Source organism: Chironomus tepperi, unplaced genomic scaffold (assembly GCF_022539635.2).
Source record: "Chironomus tepperi strain 1889 unplaced genomic scaffold, CSIRO-AGI_Ctep_v1 contig_34, whole genome shotgun sequence".
Taxonomy (NCBI): domain Eukaryota; kingdom Metazoa; phylum Arthropoda; class Insecta; order Diptera; family Chironomidae; genus Chironomus; species Chironomus tepperi.
The window spans coordinates 94,095-121,948 of NW_027226156.1; the positions used below are offsets into that span (position 1 = coordinate 94,095).

Below are 27,854 nucleotides of genomic sequence, written 5' to 3' on the forward strand. Positions count from 1 at the left end.
CCCTATTTGAGCACAGATTTTTCGTAAAAAGTCAACTAGATTTGTTATAAAATTCAAGACAATTTTTCCACGTTTAACTAGGGTACCCAAAGTCCATTGCCTAACTCCAGACAATTCCTATTAACGAACATCGAAAATTTCTGCTATGTTTAAGCTTGTATCATTTTCATAGGAAGCGTCTAAAATTAATACTACATGCAATTTGAAATTTGAATACCCTAATCGTTCGAGAGGAGCAACCAGCAACAGGAGATTTTCTTTCCCAGTATCTTTTGTAAGTCTCAATTGTACTTAGATTTCTTTGTTATGCGGAATATTGAACTTAAATTGAGAAAAAAGTAGAAAAGAAATATTCAAACTGGTTTTAGCGTTTGCAATTTCGCACAAAAACAAATCTTCTGCAATTTTTTTAATTTTGTTTCTGCTTGTTGAAGTTCCTCGCTAGTTTAATATTTCTTTTTCTATTTTTTAAATGTCCGCAATAGGAAATGTTGGCGATATTTTTTGTATCTTCTTGTCTAATGTGAAACTTTTATTTCATTTCTTTGGAATTATTTTGTATCACTTTGTTTTTATTTTTTTCATGTGAAGTCATTTACAGGTTCAGATGACAGTGGGATGATTGGATATTGCAATATAAAATAACAAAAGAAATTTCTCTTGCAAAGTTCAAACGATGTGTTAATTTACTAAAGAATTATTTAGGAGTCAATTGACAATATATCTTAATTCCCATACTTTTAAACAAATCAGAATTTTAATAACTGAACAGAAGCTCAATTACCCGGATAATAGAGTTAAACTGCACATTTTATGGTTAAAATATATAAGAACATGGCTAGATAAATGTAAGCAGTAGCCATAGAAATAAATAATGTGCAGTTTTTATTAATAGTTCAACATAAGTGAAATCCAATGATTAGTAATAAAACTCAAGTTTGCTAATATCGTCATAAATTAATAGCTTAATTAATATTGATATCTGAGCAGGAGCTAAAAATTGAATGTTTGAAATAATCTAGATTTGAGATTTATACAGACTCTGGAAAAGGTAATATGAATTTTAAACTTCTGTAACAAAATTTCCTGAGTTCATCTCTGCGAAGCAATACCGTGAGACTATTTAAAAATTCACAATAACTATTCGCATTTAAATATAAGAAATTTAAATTTTATTGTCTAAAATTTCTTTGTCAAACGAATGAAGTGGTCTGTATTAAATGTTAGAGTCATAAATGAGACAAAATCAAACGTTCTAAGCAAAAACCAAAAAAGCACTAAATTGAGGTATAAAATATCAACAAAAACTCTTAAAGTTCTATCAATAAACTATAAATTCTTTTGACCATTTCCTTTTGGTATATTGTTATTTTGTAGATCTGGGACTGGTTGCTTGGTATAATTCAGGAAATGTTTATATAAATATTAGATCATACTTTAGAAATTAACAAGAATATTCCTGCAAATCTTTTAATATATTTGGGCTTAGCCGCAAATAACGTTCCATTTTTTTTCAAAATTTCAACGGAAAAAAATAATTTTTTTCAAAAACAGATTACTAATTATGTTAATTAAACTAATTCAAAGCATGATTTGCTTCCGTAGAGTAATCTAATCTTAAAAAGGAACATAAAATCTTTATGCTCCCACAATTTAAATCATAATAAACACATAAATTTAGCGATTTTTATTAATTTTTCTGAAAAATTTTAAAAAATGGAACAAAAATTCACACTCAGTAATTGAGATATTTTTTGAATTTTTGCATTAAGTAAAGCACTAATCATAGCAAATTATATGCCAAAATGTTGTTTTTATGAATTTCTACAATTATAACTATCAAAAGTGATCCTAAAAAGTCCAACTAAGGAGAAAAATGCCTTTACTTCAAATTACTGAGTGTGAATTTCCAAACGGCCATGCCCATTTATTGAGAGTCACGTTAAATTTGGGATTTTTGGAAATTACAAATAATAAATCCCATCAGCAGTCGGCCTCTAACAGACCCTTTAAAGCAGCAAATGCAATAATAATAAGCCTTCTTAAAAAGGATTTTACAGTAAGAATGAGATCTCGTTTTCGATATAAAGAGTACAAATTAATTATAATTTTATGTAAATTTTATTAAATCTCCTTTTATTCGTTATTAAAGCCCAACATTAAAAGAAAACAAAAAGATAAAGAAGTAAGTAAGAAGAGGCAATAAGAAACAACTCCATGGCATTCAATGATTCAATCACCTCAACATATTTTTTATCTCTTTTTTTCTGTTCAATTCCTTCTCCTCTCTATATGTATAAATTCAATTTAATAAAAACATTTCTGCATAACTGCACATACAAAAGCGCACCATCGCTGTTGTTTCTACTGCTTGCTGCTGCCGTTGTTGCTATTGCACTAATAACTTCATCTTCGCATTTTAATTTCCAGTTTTTTTATACACAATAAAAATAATTAATGAAAATTTCTTTATTTTTATTCTTTTTAATTATCAATTTTTTCCTTCTCGCTCGCTGTCTTGCACAACACAAAAAAAAAATTAAAATAAAACCGGACTCACATTGATTATGAAATTATCTCACTCATTCAACTTCGATTCTTAAGATTCTTTTGAATGCTCTATACACATACGTATGTGCGAAATCATCCAAAGAAGTTTAAAGAATGAAAACAGAAGGGCAAAGATAAAGAGCGAAACTAATAAAACAATGAACTTAACGATGGTTTGAAAAATTATTTTATTGAAAATTTCAAAATTCTTTAAGAGTCATTTTCTGTGAGATCCTTCTTTCTTTAAAGACTTAACTTCCAGAGAATTTTCAGATCATCAGATAGAATAGATTCACACTCTTCAAATCTCGAATTCTAAGTTATATTTCAGAATCTTAGTTGCATTCCCCTCAAATCTACACATTTCAAAGGAAATTAAAGCAGAAATTTCAATCTATTATTTCAAAACATTTCCTTCATCAACATTTCTTTTATAAATGTGAATTGAGAGTCTTGTAGTGAATAGATTGTCGTTCTAGCTCAGCAAGAAAGCAAAATAATCAAAAAGAAACAGCTCCATTTATGCGATAGAGAGAGGGAGAAAAAAGAATAATTAAAATGAAAATATCTTTGTGATGATCACGAAATAAAGTTGGTGAAGAAGAAAGAAATTCTTTTCTTATGGCCAAGCGGTGAAGATGTGGAGCATGAGATGTTGAAAAAATTATAAAACACGAGAAAGATAAACAAGCAAACAAGCAACAACAATAATAAAATATGTGAAATTAAATTCTTAATATGAAATCATCCATAAATGTTCTTTATTATTATTATCTGCTTCTGCTGCTGGATGCTGCTCTGTTTTCTTCGTCTCCTGTGACTTTTTCTGTTTGTGTTCATAAATTTCTTTCAGAGTTGGTCATTTATTATTGACTGAGATATCCTCATTTTAGCTGTTTTCATTCAGTTTTTTACATTGTTTCATTTCTGTAGTCTTTCACTATATATTGTGCTCTAAAATTTCTTCTTTTCTCCAAACTTTTATATATCTCCATAGTGCGTATACAAAAATATATATTTTCACATTCGCATTTTAAGCTTCTTTTAGCGGGCAAAAAATTTATGAGATGACAAAAACTTTTTATTATTTTTTGTCCATTTTTAGAGGCAACAGTGATCGCTTCTTACTCTTTTCTCATAATATCAAGTGACTTAAAATTTATCGACGCATTGGTGCTGAATTATTGATATTACATAATGATAATTATGGTTATTATAATTATTATTGTGTTGTTCGGTACATGCTGTTTAGTAGATCATGAGTTGTCTTGATAATTGACGTTAAGTAGAGGCATTGAAAGATATGCAACATATAATTGGTGCAGGTAAATTAGATCCTTAAAAAACTAAAGGTGAATGAACTTATAACTAAGATGTGTAGGGTTTTTAGCTAATAAAATGAAGTTTCAGGGGTTTGCAACTTAGAAACAACTCTTGAACTCTGAGATATGAAATGTGTGAAGAATTACAAAATTCCCCTGATCACCGTTGAGAGTTACTTTGTTGTGTATTTATACAAAATCATCGACTGATGTAGGCTTATTGATAGAAAAGCGTGAAGAGTTATATTATTATTGCTGTAAAATCTGATGATGAAATTATTCGCATTACAATTTAATAATAAGTTGCTTGCTACTCAACAAGATAGTAGAGAGTTTGCATGAAAGAATAAAAATGTAATTTATTCATATTAGCATATTATTATTTTTGGAAATTTCAGAAGTTCTTTGACTATAGGACATTAAAATTATCAACAGCTCTGTTGGAAATAAAATCATTAAATTTTAACCAAAATCGTAAATACAGTGTCTGAAAATCTCAGAAATGTCAAAAAAATTTATTTTGTAAAAATCATATTTTTTAAATTCTCGCGATCAATTTCCGCAAAATATTTATTCTCCATTAATCAAGACACCTGTCCACAAAAAAAAAAGAATACGAAAAGGTTTCCCCCTTTTAAAAAAATTATCGAATTTTCATCACATTTCATTTTATTCCTCCTTCCTTCCTTTCAATCAAATAAGAACTCAATCAATCAATCAATTCTTTAAATATTTTAACTTGCCATGCACACAAAAACAAATTGTCTTCATTCTCGTTCGCATTGTTGTGTACCCACAATGATGTGATGAGAAGAGATAGATTTATTTTGGAGTATGCTGTATGCTGCCTATGGATTGCGTAAAAACAATTGATTCAAATAAGAATAATTCACTAAATCATCAAAATTAAGACGAAGTGTTTAAGGTGACTAATACAATTTTAAATAAAAAGACGAAATTGAAAAATCCACATCCGAATATTGCATACCATAATACCAAAAAAAAATGACCCTAGTTCATTATTCCTAATATTAATACCATCAATAGTATGAAAGTATAAAGAAGGTTTTAATAATATTTGTTATATCAAGTGATTCAAGTCACTCAATAATAGTAATAATAATAATAATAATAATGATTGTGTGCTGAACCTTTTCCATGATTAATGTCCACTTCAAATTTTTCACTCTCTCTACCTCTCTCTCTCTCTTTCTTCTTAAGTCTTATTCCTCCCAATCCGTTGCTCTTTTGCTGTCGCTGTCATATCAAAGCATAACATCTCAATCTATTGTTAATACAAAGTAGCATTTAAGTCATTACAACAATGAAAGGAGATTGTTTAATAATCTTTTTCGAGATTTTTTAGCTTCTCGTAGGAAAATCTCTAAGAGTTTCTTGATCTTTTGGTCAAAGCAAAGCAAATGTATGTACAATAAAAACAGTGCACACGCAATCGAACACGCAAAAGCAAGTTTTACGAGTTTTTTCTTCCTTTTCTGCTCTGTTTTTTTTTTCAAAAAAAATAAATAAATAAATAAATGAAATACAATAAGAAATGGAAAAGAAAGAATAGATTGGCACAGGTTTCTTTTACTATTTCTCCTTCTTATTCTATGGGAATCAATTTAGAATGTTGATTGCGGCTTATCTATTAGCCTGATATTTCTATGCATGCTGATATGTAAATGTAAACTGAATGAATAGTGTTAGTGGACGTGAAATGAAAGATAGAGAGACATTAATTTAAGATTTATTGTTGTTACTTTCAATTTTTTATCTTGTCAATTTCAAACTGCCCCAGGCTGAAATATTAAAAAAGTTTAATCGAATGTCATTGTAAGCTAATCAAATGGTGAGAACATTCAAATAAATCATCAAAAGGAGCAGTTAGACTAAAGATTCAGCTAATTGAAGAAGATTTGTTGAAAAAATATGGAATTGTCCATGAAATTCAAAATTCATATTCCTAACTCCTCGTTTTCTCAGCTCTAATATAGGCTTTCTAAGCTCCTGAACTTTATTATTCAAACTTCAATTTCTCAGATAACTTTTCCAAAAAATTCATATTAATATAAAATTTATTATTAAAAAACTTTTAAATAATGCAAAATCCAATTAAAATATGGAATCAGATTCACAAGAAAACCCACGAGTCTATTTGGCTTCTACATATTTTGACCAATATCAATACAAAATGTCCATAAATGAGATGAAGTCAATAAAACATTTGGTGATAATCAGATCTTGCTATATCTGTTATGTATTAAATATCGCACAGCGACAAGAAAAAAGAACAAAAAAATTTGTTCAAATTATTCAAAATAAGAATTTAAAAATCACACAAAAAAGAAGAGACAAAAATATTGTTTATGTGTTGATATCAGAATTGATCTATAGATGAGAATGAAATTGTGTATGCAATGGTTGGACACAATGAATATAAATTTTAAAATACTATTTTACTCACTTTTAATGTCTGTAGAGATGATTATGAATAAAGTTAAATATTTAAGTTTGAAATATTATTTAGGTACAAAGACATCAGTAAGGTTTTTTACATCCAAATTGCTAACTTCTGCAAAGAAAGAAAATATATAAAACATGAAAAAATTTGGACCAACTCAAGATTCCTTAAGTCATCATATAAATTCAAAAAAAATGTTTAATACGAAAGACTTTATATGTCAAATTCATCAGATTTTTCAGCACATACGATTCATTGAGTTGTCATTCCTGGAGAGAATTCAAAAATTCAAAGAGAGTGTCCGCAACAAGTGGACACAACAGAGGAAAAATGACAATAAACACATTAAAAACAATTTTTTTCATCCATAAGTTTAAGAGATTTATCCACTCTCAAATGTGGAAAAAATGTAAAGCAGCAAAAAAAAAATAAAAAATAAAAACAGTCAACGCGAGAGAAGAAGAACAAAAGATGAAAAATAAAATAAAAGAAATGAGGATTGTTGTTGGAATTTGTAAAGTAGAAGAAGTGAGATGGAGAGTGATGAAGAAAAAGAGATGAAAACGAGTTCAGCGACTAATTAAAAATGTAAATAATATGTTAATTCATTTTCTTGAAAGAATAAAAATGTAAAAAATGAAATAAATAATAACAAAAGCAATAACATTTGAAAGAAACGAGAGAGTGAGAGCAATGATGATCGTGAAGAAGAAGATTCTTGGCATGGAAAATAAAAGAATTTATTTCCTTGTTATTTCATCTTTTGTCTCTCTTTTCCTCCGTCTTGCTGAATTCTTTCTTCTTAATCTCGCATTTTATTTAATTTTTTTTTCATTCTGTGTATAATTTTATCCACATGGATGCTGCCTTCATCTCATTTTTAAATTATTAATGCTTTTAATTATTAAAATCGGTTCTTTCTCTACTTTTTCATCTTCTCTTCTTTCTCAATTAATTTTTTGCTCCGTGATTTGTTTCATTTTTGACTGTCGCCAGTTAAAGCTCTGATTTTTGTCAAATATTCGTTGCTCACTTTGGTCTAAGTTTTCTTAATCAAATGACATTATAGTAGATTATATAATCGAGTGCTACTCAATCATCCGACTTAGTTTTGAATCTCGTTTAAGATTGACTATTCCATCTATATATTTAAAATTTCAATCCGGCAGCTTTTTTTCACGGAAAATAAATTTTAGGCACACAATTTTCATGAACTAATTTTGAAGTCATTAAGAAGCGCTTGACTTCTGTTTCATGATTATCAATGTTGAGGTTAATAAATGTCATATAAATGATCGTAAAGATATCAGAGAGTCTCGAGAGCGAAGAAAAGGAGAAAGAAGGAAGAAAATTGGTAAAAGTTATAAATGAACATGACAAAAACAGTTCTGAAATTTACTGAATTTAATATCAAATGATATTTAACAATTAATTGTGTTTTATAAAATTTAGTCCTGTTAGTTTTTGCAACTATACTTGGATTAAATAATTAGATTTTGTCTAAAAAAATAAACAGAATTTTTTGTTTAAAACTATTTTTGCCAGAAATTTATTTTTCAATAGATTATTTTTTTTGACTTTGTGACGGATTTCAAATTACCATAGAGATAAATTCTCATTAAATTCTTACTATAATTAAGAGCCTATTTGTATCCTTTAAAATGATATCAAAAAGTCAAAAATATTAGGAGGCTCAGAAATATGAGTATTATATACAATATTCGCATTTCAATTCTATAGGATTGTGGAAATCAATGACATTTGCAACTTTGTTTCAATTCAAAATGTTACAAAATCGTGATCATTTTGAGCTACTTTAGTCAACATGTTACCGATTGCGTGGTGCATTTATGAAATTTTATGATAGTGCTCAGTTTGTAAAGGTGCAGATAATATATACGTGTATGTTTAAATCATTGCATACGAGCATCATTTTAAGCTTGAATTTCGAGGCAGAAAAGTTAAATATTATAAAGCCAATAAAACATGAACTGAGCAAACAGAAGCATCAATTGCATAAGAAAACAAACACTGAAAAATTTCACATGCACGAAAAGTGCAAAACAACAAAAAAAAAAATTCATGTGCGCCTCAATTTCTCAGCTAAGATTAAGAAGAAGAAATGAAAATAAATGAAACAAAATCAAATAAGAAGAAGAAAGGAGAGAAAAGAATCTAAAATATCTTAAAGGCATACACCTTGCACGCTGATCTCAATCGCTATTGCGTTTTGCTGGTCGATGGCTTTTACGACCGCGAGTCGCCTTCAGCGATTACTTTTTCTCCTCTTAATCTCTTTTGTTTGTATTTTTATACGTTCAGCTCTCAAGAGTTTATGTTAATGTGTATTGTGTTATTTGCCGTGTCGCTTTTAGCATGAATTATCAGTGACTACTAAATTTCTTATCAATTTGTCTTAATCGATTCGAGATAATTGAATCGTAGCTGGATCTGAGATGATCTACAGTTTAGGTCAACCTAAAATGATCGAATTGTCTCAAAATCTCAAAAAAGTGTCGATGAATCCGAGAATTCGATTCTAAATTTCTCATTCATTAAATGCTTTCAATTTTTATTTCCTGAAAATCTTTTCAACTCATTTTCAATTCTTTTGCCTCATTTTTTTCATTCAGTTCACATCTTGTTGTGATTCTTATTTCAGAAATTGATCTTCTTTTCTTTTTTGCCTTCTCTCTGTTTGTTGTAATGCTATGTGATATCAGCAAACAACAACAATAACAAAAAGAATTGACTCAACTTGACTTGATATTGAAAATTTTTCATTTTATTTCTTTTGTGCTGGTTTTTTGTAATTAAGAAATTTTTTTTCTTCCTTCGCTTGATGGTAAAAAGAATCTCTGAAGTTAATGTTGTCTCATTTGTTTCTCGGACATGAGAATCATGAATTTTATGTGAAATTTTAATGCAATAAAATATTTTGGGATTTTTTATTGCTAATGATAAGAGATTCTGAAATATGGTTGAGAACTGTGGTCTCAGAGGTTCTGATCAATTAGTGTCGACTAGAGTTGGACAGATGAATTAAGTGGACTAAAGTCGATTTAATAAAAATAGATTGGGAATGAGTAAATCAAATTAATTATCAAACTCTGCATGGCCTGGTTGTCTATTAGTTAAAAATTCAAATGAACTTCTATTAATTTTAGAGCATTATGTCATTTTATGAGAAGCCATGAGATCAGCAAACATTAATAATTCACTACTTTAATTCCCAATCGCTGCTCTTTTTGTTTTCTTCTTCGTATTAATCTCATTTTAAATTTTTTGTTGTTTTCTAATAAAAGCAAACTAAAACTGATTAAAAATATATTTTTTTCTATTTTTTCAACTTCTTATTGCTACTTTTCTTCTTCCATTTATTTTTTGCCATCAAAATCTCATTCATTGATTAGTTTCTTGTGTTTCATGCAGATTTATATTACTTTTATTGTCGTCGTTTTCTTTCATTCTTTTGCGAATATCATTCATTATTCCCATTTAAATTGACGGCATTGGATTTGGTAATTTTGGGAACTATGTAGGCGTTAAATATACTTTATATAGCTTTGGTGTAAGAAATGATTTTCTTTTATTTCTTGTGTTGTATTTACCGTGTTAAATTGTCATGATATTCATCACTATATGAGATTTATTTGTTTGTCAACAGGAAGGTGAAGCATGTTTTTGTAGAGTACAATTTTATTGTGAATTGAGGAGTTATTAGGGGATGATGAAAATAACAAATCGTTTTGGAAAATTCTTTTGTAATTTTTTTAACTTTCAGAAATAAATTTGACAATATGCAAATAAAATCCTTTAAATCCATATGTTATCTGTCCGAACTTCATTTCAGCAATGTTTCATTGTCTTTTCGGACTTTATTTCATTTTAATCTTTCGAAATAAGAATTAAAAGAAATTATGCAAAAATCGCACATTCACAATTCATTGAAATATTTCTTTGCTTCGCATTCCCTTATTTCATTCCAGAAACAACAGAGAGAATCACACACAGAAAACAGGTTAATAAAAGAATGAAATGAACTTAAAAATGAAAAAAAGGCAGGAAAGAATGAGAAATGTTAAAAGAAATTAACATTCGAAAGATATTAAAAAATCTTATGTTTATTTTTTTTATAACAAAAGAAGGCAATGAGAAACAAAGAAAAAATTGGAAAGGAACAGAGACAAAACGGCAAATGAGTTTGAGAATGGGCAGATGGCAAGTTTGGATAACATTTGCTGATAAGAATAACTTTAGAGCGCATTGGGAGTGTATTGAACTGCAGTGAGAATTTTCGTTTTAATCTGAATCTATCCGATTCATCAATAATCTTCTAAAGTCACCAAAAATTCCTCTGAAACCTTCCTAATCATTATCTTAGATCCTCCTTTGAATTTCGTTATCAGGCATAAATAAAACTTATGCTTAATACTCAGCAAAAGCTTGATAAAATTGAAGCCAGAAACTTGATCTTGTATGCACAACTTAGTACAATAATCAGCAGAAATAATAAGAACAAGAAGAGTAGGATGAAAAAATTTATATTGTGATTACAAAAAAAAGGAAATAAGTAAGAAGTAATAAAGCGAGATGCAATTGTTGAGGTGGATTGTAATGACGATGATATTAGCGATGCACATAGAGGTTCCATAAAAATATTTGAAGGTCCTAAAAATTTTCAGTATGTCCACATTAAATTTTCATTATTTTTTTTATCCAAGTCACTTAAAAATTTCAAGAATTGAAAACAATTTGCATGGCCTTAAAATGTCAACAACAACCATAATTCAAAATGTTCATGCTTTATCGAGAACCTCTATTTCTTATGTGGATTGTAATGAGGATGGAATTAGTTGTATGTTCGGACTTTAATGGTGCATATTTACTTTTTATCCACTTTGTAGAAGTTTTCTTTTTTATGCACATAATGGGTGTAGAAATGACAAAATTGACAACTGCGATGGTCATATATGTGCATTTAATATACGACCTGCCATACCGCGGGCAATTTTCTTCTTAGAATTTTTTCATTCATTTGCCAACCTTTTTTATTGCTTTTATGGCTATAAATTTCCAACTAATTGTGAAAAGAAAAATGAGTAACGGATTGACAATTGGATGATTTTCATGGGACTTAATGAATGTTGTGGCTGAAAATGGAAGCTAATGGCAATATTCTTGTTCATTTCTATGATTTATAGGAATTATCATAATTGAAAAAATAAATAAATTAAAATGTTGGACATTCAATTGAGATAATAATTAAATATTTAATGGAGTCGTTAGCCTATTACGTAACGCAAACGAGGTTTTTAACGTAAAATTACAATATTCAAACTAAAACCCAATAGAAAAACTCTGTATCATTTAAAGATTCAATTAAAAGCAAATCTTAATTAAATCATAAAATATTTTGATATAAAGCTTGTAATAGCCTCTTCTTTCCATGATTAGGCTTCATAAATCCAAAAATTATAGATACTTATGAGATTATCTTCATACAAGTTCCTGTTGGTTTTCATCCATTAAAATGCGCGGTGTTTAGTAGTTCATTTCTATATTTTTAAACAACATCAACAACAAGATCATCAGCATCACAATGCAGATTAAAACCAGCACTATCAGCAACTATCAATTTGCAGCTAAATATAATTTAATTTATCGCTAGCCATAAAAAATAAAGGAGAAACATAAAAAGAAGAAATGATTTTTTTTCATTAAACATTAAAAAGCGCGCTTCATCTACATGCAAATCAAGATTGTTCATTAACACACAGCACAATATTTTTCTTGTGCTGCTTCTTTCTCTTTCTGATGATGATAATGGACATGGTTCTTGTACAAATACAGGGAATGATCCTAGTTATAAAGCTCGGTCGATTTGCGAGACTCTGAAGTTAATATCTAGATTCGAGTGAAGGTTTTAACTAAAGACGAGCAAAGTTTCAAACTAGAGTCGAGCGTATCTTTAAACTAGAGTCGAAGACTGGTTTGTGGTCCGTAAAATCACATTAGAGATTCTATCCCTTAACTCTACTTCTCTTCTTCTCAGATTCCTTTCCTATTTATCTATGTCGAAGAAATTCAATTTAATTTTTATTTCTTTTCTTAGCTGCCTCTCTCATTCATTCATATTTATTTATTCATTTTCATTAATTACAACAAAGTGAAATTCATTGTGTAGTATATTTTGCCATTTCCTACACGCATATCATGGATATTTTATAAAATATTCAGCGAGGATGAAAGAATTTTCATCCGAGTATGATAATGAAGACAATAATGTATATGATAATGGTAATAGTTATGATAGCCAACACACCGCACTTCATACACTGTGTGATAAAAATCGCGTTAGGGTAAATAGCTCGAAAAATAAAAAAATCGCGCACAACTCACATAACGAAATTGGATTCAAAAAGGAAGGAGAAAAAGTAACACAAACAGCCCGCAGGTCAGTAAACCGATCGATTTGCATTTTTATTGTTATAATTTATTCCGCAATCTCACTTACAATTCTACTTCGTGCTTTAAGAAACCTGCTTCCATGTACCTGTGCCGCATTTATGCATGAGATAAAGTGTAAAAAAAAGAAATAAACAGGCGAGCTCAGGAATTAGAGAAAGGTTTAAGGGACTCAATGTGGATAATGAGATGCGCATTTTCAAATTTATTTTGCTTCATTTCTGTACGAATTCTCGTTATTTTTATAAATAATGTACTTAATTCCTACTAAATCTTTTAAATTAGAATACTTCTAAAATTCAAGTGGAGCTGATAATATTAACTAGATATGATGGAAGATATGACAAAAAGAACAAGCATTACAAGTTCATTTTTCTCATAACTTAGTTGACTTTCAACAACACACACAAAAGTTTGTTCATTCTTATTATTATTTTTCCTTATTGTTCCTTCTTTTCAATTGTTTTCTACAGCATATTGACAGTCAAATACAAAAAAAATCTAATTTCAAATGCATCCACGTTTGTTGCACCTGTCGTTTTTTAAATCTCATTCCTGCAACTTTTTGCAGCTCGCGCGACCTGAATTTTTTCACAGCAAATTTTTCTGCCTTTTTGAAGCATTGCGTGTGGCTTTTTCTGCCTTGATTGGGAACTTTTATGTAAAATATTTATTTCATGCATAATTTATGCTAAAGTGAGTAAAATTAAGACAAAAATGGAAGTGCATTGCATTGCTTTCGATAGGCGATGTCACTTTGTGTTTAAACTGAGCTTATTCGATAAAAACTTGATTACTTGACACTTTTGTTGGAATTTTTACATAAAAGTTATCATCCCTAGATAAATAATGTCTTCGGTAAATTATTCATTAAATTATTTTGTTTTGAACCAATTTAATTAACTTTAAAATTTTACATTACTCTTTGTATGAATGCAACATTAGAAAGCAACTATTACGGTTCATAAATGTCTTTGCTTATTTTTTCATGTCGTCTACGCGTTTAGCTACTTCATAATTTCTCATTGTGTAATTAACTCGCATAATTTATTTATGTATGTAGTTTGAAAAATAATAAGAAGAATGAGAGTAATGGTAAAATGATATTGAGTAATTTAACATTTGTCAAACCGTATTGAAAGGTTTCTGAATGTTTAAATGTCTGTATGTCTGTCTTTAAATCTCATTTTGTCTGTTATTCAGTCTTTTTCTGAGATTAGTCTCACAGGAAAGGTACAATCAGCATATCACAAAAAAAAAATTTTTTTAGCTTGAATTAAAATTATAAATGAAAATTTGCTTATTTCAATTTCACGATTCAAAATATTTAAACTCATCTATTTTGAAATCTTCATATAAATTTCTCTGCAACCAGAAGATAGTCTTAAAACACAATTAATTTTCAAAGAGAGCGAGGAATGTTCAATCATCATTAATTAATTAATTAATTAAATTATCGATGCTAAATCCTTACTAAATAAATTTCATCAAATCCCCTTCCTGGCATTGATGAAGCGCTTAAATTTTCCAATACGATGAAAAAATATGCGAGAACAGATAATAGTAGTGAAAAGAAGAATAGTAGAAAAAGCTAAATTTACTTAATAATATTCATAAAGCGATCTCATTAATAAAAAGCAAAGAAATTAAAAGGAAGAAAAAAAGCTAAAAAGCAATCATCATTAACAGTAGATAAATGAGTGTATTTGCGTTTAAACAAACAAGAAATTGTAAATGAAGAAGAAGTAAAAAACTGTTAATGTCATTTCTTATTATCTTGTTACAAAACCGCAAAAACCCTGCTGTAATAATATTGCAATATTTCAGTTGCAACTTGCTGTAAATTATCATATTTAATTACTCGATCTTTTCCAATTAGCGATTCCCAATGAAGAATATCTTCAGATTTACTTTTGACTAAATGGACTCTACTATTAAATGTACTCAATTACCACTCAAAGGACAATTTAATATCCTTACATATTAAAATATAAAAAAACTTAAACTAATCCCTCTATCGTCATCCTTCTCATGATCCTTTGAATCGCCCAAAAAATTCAAATCCCAACCATTGCTCATTCAGAATCCCTAATATTCACGTCTTTTTCGTTACAACACTCTTGCCTCTCTCGTTTCATTCATCAAGTAAATTTTTCCGGAAGGCATTTTAAGATGAGCTTTTTCTCCGTTCCTCATAATGCTTAATGGATCTTGTTAGTAATGAAGAAATAATAATAAAAAATCCGAAGAAAATTCGAAGGCGTTTTGCAAGCATGAATAAATCAAGGGGGCATTAAATAAAATAAAATTTTCAAATACAGAGAAATTATGGAGTGAGATGTATGACATAAATAATAAATATAATTAAATAAGTGGAAATGATATTTAATGATAATTGTTGATGGTCTATAACTTATATTTTAGAATCAGCGCAACATAAAATGCTAACTAGACGAAATTGCATCATTTAACGATGCGGACTATATAGAACAGGTATCATAAAAATTTTATCTCAGGACCTAAAACCAAATGAAGTCCAATTGGTCCACGGGTATTGATTTTCAATAATTAGGCTCTTAAAGTAAATTTTCCATTCATTACTATTATCTAATAAAGCTTTCATATGAAAAGATTGTGAGTGCAAATTATTCAACACCGTAGCAAATAAATGTCATAATCGAGGAAATTTCTTCTGAAAGAAATTATTTAATTCATTATTTATTATTTGTTACTTTGCATGTTTCAGCTTTTGCACCTTTCACTCTCTTGATTTTGTTTGTTTTGTGAATACATTTTGTATATAAATTGTACATTGTACGTACAAATATTTGTCGCACATAAATTTTCTTTTGACTACAAAATAAAAATATTAATGGGAATAATAATTATAAAGAAAAATTGAAAATTACTCCCACGAGGAAAATTAAAAGAAAAAGGTAAGAAAGAAAAATTTTTGTGTGAGAATGAAAGTTGATGGAAATAAGACAATAAATTGTCGATTGTCTCAAAGGATTTAACTTAGAAAGTTTTTATTTATTTTTATCTTCAGTTTCTTTTTATAAAAATAAAGCAATAATTCAGTGTAGTTAAGAGATTAAAGAAAATTTTTAAAATAATTTTGATTTTTTGCGATTTTGGGTAGATTTTGAAGATTAACAGTTGGGAACAATTTTTGGTTGGGTTCAGATTCTGGCCGAAGGTAGACTTAAGGCTCTATTGGATTCCTTTACACAAGTATTTTTTATGGATTTTAGAGAGCTTTTATGATCAAAAGCTCAATTTGGAAAGTTTAATAGTATTTGAATACTAGTAAAATTATTCACCTGATTTAATTAAAAAACAATAAAAGTACAATAGAATATTATTTCCATTATTGTCACCATACACGAACTACTACGTTGCTATAATTCATGTTCTGATTCTATTATCGGTTAGAAACAACAAAAAAGACTGTTTTTCCATTCAGTTCTTGTATCGTGTATTGTTATTTTAATATTCCAATAATAACAATAATAATATTATTTAAGATGAAATGGAAATAAATTATGTGTCTTGTGTTTATTTCTTAAAAGCATCTCTTTTTCCCCTTTTTCTCATCTTCTAGTCCCAAGTGAAGCCCATACACACAATATTATTCCATTCGATGCCATCCATCTACGTAAAGAATAAATTTATGTGTTATTAATAGAAATATACGCATTGTAATGTGGAGTGAAGCATTGATTTATTATGTATCAACTGATTATAATGGCTTTTGCATCTCTTTCACTTCACTTGCCTTCTCTCAATCTCCAATGCGGCCAACATTCACAATATTTCTGATATTTTTTTCATTTCTTTTCCACAGAATGAAACCAGCGTAGCAGGTTTTTCCATTACGGCAATGCTTGAAGCACAACAAAAAACGCGGTAAAAATGTGAATTTTTGCTGAGGCAATTGCATCCAACTTTGTACGTCTGCTTATTTGTGCAAAATTGCTGAAACTTAGCATTGATATTAGAGTATCGCTGGAATATTTTGAATAAATACCAAGGTAAGCCAAGCCAAGATTGTACTAAACCTAACCTGGTTTAATGTAACCTATTCGAGTTCAAAGTAGTCAGTCCAAATCATGTTGTACCTAACAATGTTAAAGCATAACAATCTAAAATGCATCATGTGATGTTTAACATAGCTAAGCTCGTATATAACAGTTGTAACCCTATTCTCATATACATGTAAAACTGTGTGTCTTTCTTACATCAAACTCGCATAAAAGTTGTTGTTTGATAAATTTACGATTTGCAATAAAAAATCTCTTTTTCTACTCATTTTGGATTAATTGGACAAGCAGCAGACAGAAAAGTGAGAAAAAAATTGGTGTGAGGATGTAAAATCGCAATGCAATAGGCTATGTGCAAAAGAGCAAAAAAAAGATATGGAACGGAAATTGAAATGGCATGATGATTAACAAGTGGCAATAAGCCTCATGTTGAGTATGAAAATGATAAATATGGAATGGAATGAAAAGTAAATGGGGATTATGATAAGATCTATACTTAATTGGTGATTGCAACATGAAATTATTGTTTAGATGCTCAACGTATCGCTTTGATGAGTATCTATGGTGAGAAATATCGATTAATACGAGAAAGAAAATTAAAGGATAAATTGATAGGAAGTAAGTGAGATGTAATTGATACTTAACATAATGAATTGATACTTATGCTTTCGACTTATAGGGGCTTTGATAATAGCACAACGCAATAAGCTTTTAAGGAAATTCTTGTTTTCAATATAAATCAAAATAGTTTTCAGATCCCTGCGGAATTTAATTGAGATTAAATCAGTGAAAAAGTTCCATAATAAATCAACAAGATACAACAATGTAAAAATAATAATTTACAGTACATCAATATTCTATCGACATTTTATTGCTATTATTATCAACATTACTATCGCTCTATTATCATTTATCATTATTATATACAACAAAAACGTAACGGTATACTAGAAGCAAAACATCGTCCAATTGTCATTGCAAACAACAATGAATCTTCCAATAAGATGCATCAGCATGAATCATATGAAGCAAAATCACCATTTAACGATACGTAAATGGAATGAATATTAAACGAGTCACATCACAAATCACAAGTCACATCTGCTCTGCTTTTCAATCTTTGAAAAAATGCGTGCATTTATCAATGTATGTTCAATTCATTACGCATAGAAGCAGCGGAGATAATTAACATAACAAGTTCATTTACTTTTTATATTTATATGTTTTTTTTGCACACTTGGCTTTTCAGTCATTTTATTTTATCAACAACATTTAAAATAAAGGTCCAGATAATATCGTTTATTTTTGGAGTATGGCTGTTGGAAATCGATAATGCTTAAAATTGAGATTTAGCGTTTATTTTGGATCTGATCTTTAAATCAATACACGATAAGCACTTTAAGGTTTGCTATGATTTGACAATAAATAATAGTTCCAATAACAATAATAATTGTAAAGTGTCTCATTATTTCTCTACAGTCACTGCAATCCCCATTGCGTTGCATAATTTTTTTCTCTTTCTTTCTGCTATACAAATACACACAAAGTTTATGTGTCATTACGCAATTTCTATTTTATTCGCAATTAAGGAAAATAACTTATTTTTTTGCAACTTTTTTTTTTTTTGCTTACCTTGCGTGTTTTTAACTCTCAGTTGCTGCCTTTTTTGAAGAAAAAAATGTTCACTGGTTATTAGTTATTAGCAACTGATGTTGGTGACTTTTGCTGATCTACTTGATTTGAAATTTCTTTTTCACTTCCAATAATACTATTAAATTACTTCATTATTATTTTGACATTAGGTGAAATATTTTTATAGTTAATTTCGTGAGTTTAATATGAAAAAAACACTGGTAAAAATTTGTTGACTTAAAGTTTTTGATTTATGGCAACAAAGTATCCAAAATTTGGCACATACTTATTTTCACAGTTTAAAATTTAGTTTTCACACTAGAATATGGCACGTGATATATTTTAATCACAAATTTTAAATAATATTTTTATCCTTAAATTCTAATTTTAACAGAAATTTCAACACCTTTTTGATCACTTTTAATCACTTAAAGTCTTTCTGTAGACATGTGGATTTTCTTCGTTTCCTGTTTGAATGAATAAAAGAAATATGACTTGAATGAGTTTAAATTATCAGAATAAATATATTTCATTTATTTCAAATATATTCAAGTAAACAGAACAAAATGAAAAAAAGAGGCGAACGTGACAATTGAAAATCATTTTCTTCTAAAATTCAGCCAGAATTAATCGGAATTAAACTTTTGTGTCTTTTTTATTTTATGTGTTCTTAAAGACTTGTGTTCTGATTGATAAAGAAATTTTTTGGGGAGGTTTGTTTTGCTAAGTTTGTTCCAATTTAAAATTCTCTCAGCTTAAATAAATGGAATCGTGTTTCTTTTTTTAAAGAAAGTGTAAGGGGTAAAAGTTTAATATCGTGTATTAAAGAAATTAATTTTTTCAAAAAACAATTCGTGTAGTACATTAACTCTTCGAAAATATGTGCGTTATTTATTAAATAACTACTGATAAGAAAATTGATTCACGCATATAAACAGATTCGCTACTCAAAAAAATTCTACTATCAGCAAGCGCGTGTAGTATTCTATTTTTAAACATTCATTGATGTAGTTTTTTTTAAATTTCTAATTTCTAGTGTGGCGTCACTTCTAAGTAAAGAAGGAAAGAGTTATGATGTCCATCTCAAAATTATTTTTAAAAAATTATGATTTAAATGTTAGATCTTTTTAGCGAAAGGTGTTTGACCACTTAGGAGGATCTGACCCACTTAATCTACCTAGTAACTAATTTAAAACTAATAGTTAGTCCCAGCACTATTTAATTTTCAGGACTGGTACTAACATTTAAGAAATAGTGCCTATATAAAATTTTCAAGTTAATGAAATTATTTCTTTGGAAAATTTTATTCAGTTTCAGTTTTTTGAAGTATTTAAAATACATAAACATCTACAACCAATATATTCAAATCCTTTCTACATTGGGATATAACAACCAAAAGTTGTCAGCTTTGAAAGTCATGTCATACAAAAACAATCCCTATCACTATAGTGAAATGACCTTGAAAATGATGATGAATTCCTCAATCATAAATATTTAACACACTTCTTTTCCTCTTCTTATTCATAGTCGTAAATTTTACAAAATAAAAATTTCTCTCGTGATTTATTCGGTTTTTCAGTTATTGCAAAAGAGAGGGAGAGAGAGTGCTCATCTTAGTGAAATTCTCAGTCACATTGAGTTGATTTCTCTCAAGAATATTCTGAAGATGAGGAAGGTAGGGGGTTACTAAGGTAAGGATTAGTACGTCGTTATAGTTCTTACCTTTCAAGTTGACTTAGTTGATTTTGTTGATGTTTTAAGTTGAAATGTTAATTTCTGTTTTTATCGTTTGTTAATTTAATAATTTTTTATTTTTTTTTCTCCCAAACTAAATTGTTTATTTTTCTCAAACATTGAATCAATACTCAATTTCAAATTAATTTTCTTCTGACTCACAGTGTCACATATACATCAAATTCACTCGCGGGGAATACTCTCAATATTCTTAATCAATTCGTCGTCTGTTCTTGTTATTGTTATGAGATTTTTCCTTAAATATTTATAATATTCCACTTATTCATTCACTTGTTGTTGTCGTTCATAGAACACAAAATATCAAATAAAATGAAGAATTCTTCTTCGCTATTGTTCGAATGTCATTATTGAATATTTTATTTATTTTTATTCTCAACTTGCCATTATCTGCTACAAATGCGATGAGATTTGAGACACGTGGGGATTATGTGAAGCAGCACATATAACGAATAGCAAAAAAATTGTATATTTCAATCTTCTTCGCTGTCGTTTTGTTGATTGACTTATTATGGTCACGTAGAATTTTTTTGTTCACTTCTCTCTCGCTTGAAACTTTGTAAGCTGGAATAGATGAACAATATTAATTAATTTGTTATCATTAAAAAAAATTTTTTTTTGTTAATTTCTGTGTCCGACTATGAATTTTAATTTTCAATAGAATCTCCCTTACTCTTTATTGTTATGATAATGCACTTGTTATTAAGTCATACAAGTCAACCGTTTGATAATTTTGCGGTCACTTCTGAGATGATTCAAAGATTCCAGTAGTGGCAAACCTTTACTGTGTATCGGTTCTCTTTAAAACTTGATATTTAAAAATTACACAATTAAGTAAAAAGTGAGGCAAATTTTAGTACAATATCAAAATGTTGCCGTTTACAGTTTGATTAATTTTGTTCTAGACAAATTTTTAAACACGCACGTTTCGACCTTTCTCCTTTTTTCTTCTTTTTTTATTTATGATTTTTCTTAAGAAATTAAATTCGAAGAGATTTTGTAGCTCTTTGTTATTTTTTTATGATAGCGAAATTGCGTTGATAGCTACCACGTCTTATAGGTATATGATTGATTGTTGGCCAACAAGATAGACTTTTAATTGATAATATTAATAAAATATTTCATATCTACACGATATAAAATTTGCATAGATGTAAATTTTTTACCTGTGGATAAGCTTGATTGAAAACTGGAAAACATTGATAAATATTTCATAAGAAATTGACCTGAACTATTGAATTCTTTGGAACTTTCACTATTTCACCTGTGCCATAGAAAGATTTATTAATTCAGTCATTTAAAATTATTTATTCTTAAATTTGAATAAATTTTTTTTCGCATATTTAGCAATCATGACTGGCTATTAAAAATTACAAAGATTTTAAAAACCAAGCCTAAATCGCATTTAATAGAACAAACTATACCAATTGTTATTGGCAAAAAAATATTATTTTCAAGATCTCCAACAATTACTTTTCATTCTCCTTTTAATTCATTCGATTAAACAATACAAATTTACTATCGGCAGCAGCGAAACAACAAATAAACAACAGATCATCATCATCAAATAATAATGGATTTAACAATGAGAATGTAAGACGAAAAAAATCTATTTACAACAAAAGGCGTATCGGCAACAAAGAAATTTCTTTCAAAGAACTCTTTTCGCTTGTTCAGAGATTGAGGAAGCGAGCAAGCAGCAAAAAAAATATAAATATGGAATGAAAGAAGCCGAGAGGCGCAAAAGAAATGCTATGAAAATTATGTGAAGTGATATCAGCAAATAAAAGAATATAAAGTGATCAGCACCGAACAATGAAACGTCTTTGAGGCAAACAAACAATTGAACATGAACAATCACAGATACACAAGAGAAGAATAAAAAAATTGAAAGAAAGAAAATAAAATTCTGATAATATTTTCAAGACATTTTAAAAGTTTGGTCAAACGTTGTGTTTTATGATCAAAAACCAATCAAAGTTAAGTGACTTTTTAATTACTAAAACTTTCTAGTGAACAGCTAAGACTTAAATCAGTTTAAATATGCTAAATTATGCAATTGTTCATCTCCAAACTAAAATTGTATCAAGAAAATTATTAAAAGATCAGATATTAAGAGTTCCATGCTCAACCCTCTTCAGTTAATAATCCTATAGCATTTCCACGTCATACAATGTAGTTAATACACATCATTGTCTTTTCCACCGACCCTCTATCTCCCTCTTTTCGATACTTTAAATGGTTATGATGTGAGTATTATAAAAAAAATTATTCCCATTGTATGTAACTTGTTGCTGCACGAGAGAAATGAAAAATGATTCATTATGAATTTCTTTACGATTTCAAATAAAACACAGAAAACGAGCGAAATGAAGAAGAAAGACTTTTGATAATGGAAAATGATTGTTTTACATCACAATAATGCAATAGATTTGTTTTTTGTTTTTCTTGTGATAATTTTAAATTCTTTTGTTGCACTGTACATTATGGATGCTTTATGTATTATTAAGATGTGATGGAATTTCTCACGAATGGCAAAGAAACAAAACAAAACAAAAAACATTTATTTTTTTTTGTTGCTCGAAGACTTCCTTTTGTGATTCTCTCTGTTTTACCATCATCTCTTCATTTGTGCAGGTTTTTGTGTTTGAAATTCAATTGAATAAAATATTTAAAAAAAATTAATTTTGCTTTTTAATCAAATAAAAATATAATTGTATAGACAATTCTTAGTTTATTTTAATGGAATCATTATAAGAAATTAAATAGGCATCATGAATTATTGCAACTGATGTCCGGTTTATTGGTTTTGAGTTGGGTTTGGGTTCAATAAAGTTTAGATATAAAATTTTATTGATTTTAGAAATATTATACTTAATAAATTATTTAAAGGGTAACTTTGTGTCAATTTTTATTAGCTAATTTCCTGGATTTACTTTTAAAATTTAATTTATTGCTTTCAACTTGTTGCTATTTAAATAACACAATTTTATGAAGAACAGCATTCTAATCAATAAAAAATGGTTTTTCCAGTATTTCCAACAAAACTGTTTCTAATTATTCATAATTTGACAATAAAAATACAACAATAATCACTTTTAGCAGTAACAATCACTGTAGCTTTGTTGTACAATATTGAGATAAACAACAATAAAAAGACATTATTAAATTTACAAAATAGTGAATCTAACAAGTGAAACTTAAAACTTATAAAATGAGCAGAAGTACGACACTACTAGCTATGTAAAGATTCAATTACATACTAGTATTAAGACAATGAAACTTTACTGTTGTTGTTAAATTATTTATCGAGTTTATCAAATGATGTTTAGAGTCTTGAAAATAATTTTCAAATAGCGGATTATTTGAGATATTTTGATGATTGAAGACAATAAATTTCTTTTTAAAATCCGCACTTGTCTGTTCATGTATAAAAAATGTCAAATACAATTAATTCATATATTAATTGTAAATTATGACGAAATATCAACATGTGAAAGCTGATAACTAGTTCATATTAGTGCCAGATGAGGTAATTGAATTTAAATACTTTTACTATTCGTTTTTTGCAAATCATCTCGAAATTATTTTATATTAAACACTTTTTTTATTATTTTGTCTGTGTATGTGTAAAAAATTTAATCAAATTATGAAATTAACAAGTTTTATATTTTACAACGGAACTTGATTATTATTTGTTACTTTGTAATTAAATTGAATTAGTCAATTGTGTTAATTTGTTAATATCACATTTCCAGAGAAATGTGTGCATGAGTTGGTGAAAAGAAATTAATTTTGCATTTTGTTTCAAAGTACTATTGTATTTTGTATCGACATTTTAATCCGATTTGCCCTCAAACTAAAAATTTTTTAATCATGTTAAATTGAAATAATTGTCACACATTTTAAGAGAAAATATGATTTAATAATAAATTAATTATCTGAAACTTTTTAAAATTTCTTCGATTCTATATTCGTTTTTATAAAAAAAAATATTGACTTTGATCATTTGCTTACGTTTTCTTTCATACAGGCTTTTTCACTAATTTCATTTTGTATTTTGCAATTTTATCAATTATTAAAGGTATTATTGAAATATTTTGAGAATTTTTTTTTTATGATTACAATGACATTTCCGAGCTTTTTAGAAACATTGAGTTATTTAATTTTATTTGTTTTTGACAATTTGTTTTCGACACAAAAGCTTAAAAGAATTAAATCAATTAAAAATTGAATAAAACATCCACTAAATTATATACTTTTATTAAGTATAATAAGCTACACGTGAGGTTTGTCAAACATAAATTCAAATTTATGTAATTGTAAATGACTTTTTTTTTAATAAAACTATGAAACATTTTAAATACAAGAGCAAGAAGCTGTCACATCATAGATTTATGAGTGGCAAAATTCATATTAGACATTCCATGCAACGTTTAATATTCGTAAAATTCCACTGTGTAAAATATTTTCCGATCAAAAAATCAGAATTGAAATAAATTTTTTATAATAAGAAAATGAGCTGGAAATTACTGCATTAAGTCATAAGACAAACACGTAGTTAATCGAACAATGTAAATTAAATGAACAAAAAAATCACACAATTAATTCATGATAATTCACAAATTGCTACAGCAAGAAATTAATTTATTTTCTCATTAACAGCATCGCAATTATCATTTTTTGTACTGCTTATCAACTGCATTTTCAAGTAGTTTTGCACATGTCGAACACAGAAAACAAAATTTTTGTTACATTTTTTTTTCATCACTTACAATGACTTTTTTCACGTGCCGCGAAAAATTCTCTTTTTTCTCACTCAAATAGAATTAAAAAAAAATATTCAATTTTATTATTTTTCTTTATATTCTTCAACTAGTATGTGCACGCACAGACTGAATTCACGAAACTGAGGATTTTTTTTTTTCAATTTTCCAAAAAATCTTTTTTTGATAAAATTTTTCTTTTCTTCACAATTAATTTTTTTTCCTTTTTTATTTCTTTTCCTACTTTTTTTTCGCGAGCGCGAAGCGTCTTTCTCTCTCCGGCTGTCTGCCAGCGACTGCCGTGGTCGTAAAAAGAATATCTATATATTGTGTATGATTGTGCTTGGCTGTTGTTATTTTTTCATTTTTTTGTTCACAATTGTTTTCTGCCTTCTTTTTTGTGTACAAGTTGATCTGTAAATACACAGCATCAGCGTGCTTGTGTGTATTAGTGAGAAAAGAAAAGAAAAAAAAATCTTATTGTATTCTATTGTGAATATATGCACATGATTGTATGGTGGTCGTGTACGGCACATGTTCCGTGCGCTCGCTCTCACTTACTCGCTTCTATACACATTTATTGTCTATTGTTTGATATTTGGATCCAATTTTTTTCCTTCTTTTTTTTAGCTCTCGCTTCTTGCTGAAGCTTACAATTGTGAGCCTGCCTCTCTGCACATGTGTTGTGCTTTTTTCTTATTTTTTTTTATTATTTGTACTGTAAATAATAGCAAAGCTCCAATAAAAATACAATCATATTGTCATTGTATGCTATTACCATTGCTTAGTGTGCTGATTATTTTTTTTTTTCACACGAAAATATCTAGAGGTAGGGTCCTAAGGGTGTTTTTGATCATTTTTGAACCCTGATTTAAGATTGAAATTTGTGTTTGAAATAGTGAAAAAGTGAAAATTTCCTTTAAATCTGTCTAAATTGCTTCGATTCTTCAGATTTCTTGAAAATCTGGATTAGAATTTGTTTGAAAGGTTGGATAACTTGAATCAATAGTAGCCCTCTTCCCCGTATCCCTTCCGATTAGAGTTTTTCTTGGGTCTCAAAATGTTGACTATTTCGAAAGTAATCTGTACAACAACCTAGTATAATAAACTATGGAATATAGAAAGTTCTTCTCCTCTCAGCAATGTCAATCCAAAACCCAGGTCCCTAAGCTTTAGACCGTCTTTTCTAATTGTTTTACTTAAAAATAAAACAATCAGGAAAAGAAAATTTTCCCAACGCCCCAAAAAAAATATTTCTTACACAAAAAATAGAAATTTTTCCGCAACCACTCGCCTTCTATTGTTTTCCTAAGCGAGGATTGGAGCAGAAAATTTTGTTGTTTTCGGATTCGTAAAAATACGAGAAAGCTCACAATGAGAAAAATGGGGATGAAATTTTCCTTTTTTATTTTTCTTTTCTGCTTTTTTGTTTTGTGTTTGTTTCTATATGTATTTGTGTATATGTTGGAATTGTTAATGTATAAATGCATGCAGAAATACTTTTTTTTTGTATTTCATTATTTTTTGTATTTTTGTTGATGACGATGCTTTTGTTTAGAAATCGATGGAGCCACAATTGGGAAAAGGAATTGTGAAAGGGCGTTGCCAGAGTTTTTTGAACAGAGTTTTGGAAAGGGGTCTAGGTTCTTTTAGACCCCTTTGCGATGTTCAAAATTAAAAGTGTCCAAACTTTGTACCGCAAAAAAATTTGGACTGAACAAATCAAACAAAAATGTACTTCCAGATTATTTGTACAATTTATTCTACTTTACTTTCAATTTTATGCCTTAGAAATTGATTTGTGTCTAAGTATAGAATTGATGATTAACAAGATTGTGAAAGGTATGAATGGGTACAAAACTCCGGATAATCAGTGTTTAAATATTATTATTTATTATTAAAAATTCTATTAGATTCAAAACTGTATAAATTATAAATTTTGGTGTAAAAGTACATTTTCTTTAGAAATCAATAGAGCAAAAGTTCACAAAATAAGAAAAAATAAAAAAAAAAAAAATACATGAATATTCATTTCTCCCACAGACTAGCTACTGTACAAGAATCCTTGATATTCACATGTACAAATATAAAAAAAATCAAACAAACACACACACATGTGCACACATATAGATCTACCAACACAGATGAGTAGAAGAGAAAAAGAATATGAAGAATACAATGCTCCAACCACACAATAGATATTTGTGATATGCGCATAACAATCGACAAAAAAAAACAACACAAAGCAATTTTTTTCGCATTTGTCGAAAAAAAGAAAATAAAAGAAAGAAAAATAATATTCGTGTGTGGGAGAGAGAAAGAGATGGGCGGAGTCGAGAATAAAAGGTTTCTGTGCTTTTTTTTCGTATGTTCGTATGTCGGTGCTATTATCAACAACAATAGCATTAAATCTCTGGGAAAAATTGCTGCTTATTGTGCTCGTTTACTAGCTAGCATACTCTACAGCGAAGGTTTTGAGTTGGATTTTCTCTCGTGACTTTGCTTTAATACTCTCTCAAAATTGAGAGCTAGAAATTATTGAGATATTCTCAATTATAACAGTTTTGAGATCTCTTTGGATTTTGTGCTGTTTTTGAACTTAAAGTTTATCGGAATTTTCAGTCAACAAAATTCAACTTCTTCCATGATTTTTTATGTATTTATGACTCAATTCTTAATTTTTCAAACCCACAATACAAAAGTAAACTTAGTAAATTTAAAGCAATTTCTCATTTATAATAGTTCAATTCAAGCTTATCATTTTTTATTTTTCCGCAATGATACAAAATTTAGAAATTTTTTTTTTTTGATACGCTTGAAATTTTCTCCCGCATTTTCATCCTCTTTTTCTTCAACT

At 28.4% G+C, this 27,854-nt stretch overlaps 1 protein-coding gene across 4 annotated transcripts in view; it reads right to left on the reverse strand.

The window, feature by feature from the left end:
• Sox102F (transcription factor Sox102F) overlaps positions 1-25,278 on the reverse strand; it is a 51,513-nt gene extending 26,235 nt beyond the window's left edge. For 2 of the 4 annotated variants that reach the window (XM_070647981.1, XM_070647961.1), the window contains exons 1-4: positions 25,007-25,278; positions 20,202-20,795; positions 18,480-18,946; positions 6,340-6,447 (exon numbers count right to left, since the gene is read on the reverse strand). The gene's annotated coding sequence lies outside the window, so the exon portion shown is untranslated. Of the gene's footprint in view, positions 1-6,339; positions 6,448-18,479; positions 18,947-20,201; positions 20,796-20,904; positions 21,008-25,006 lie in introns of those variants that run through there. The other 2 variants (XM_070647966.1, XM_070647974.1) reach the window with 2 other exon arrangements.
• Between the last annotated feature and the right edge of the window lie 2,576 nt (positions 25,279-27,854).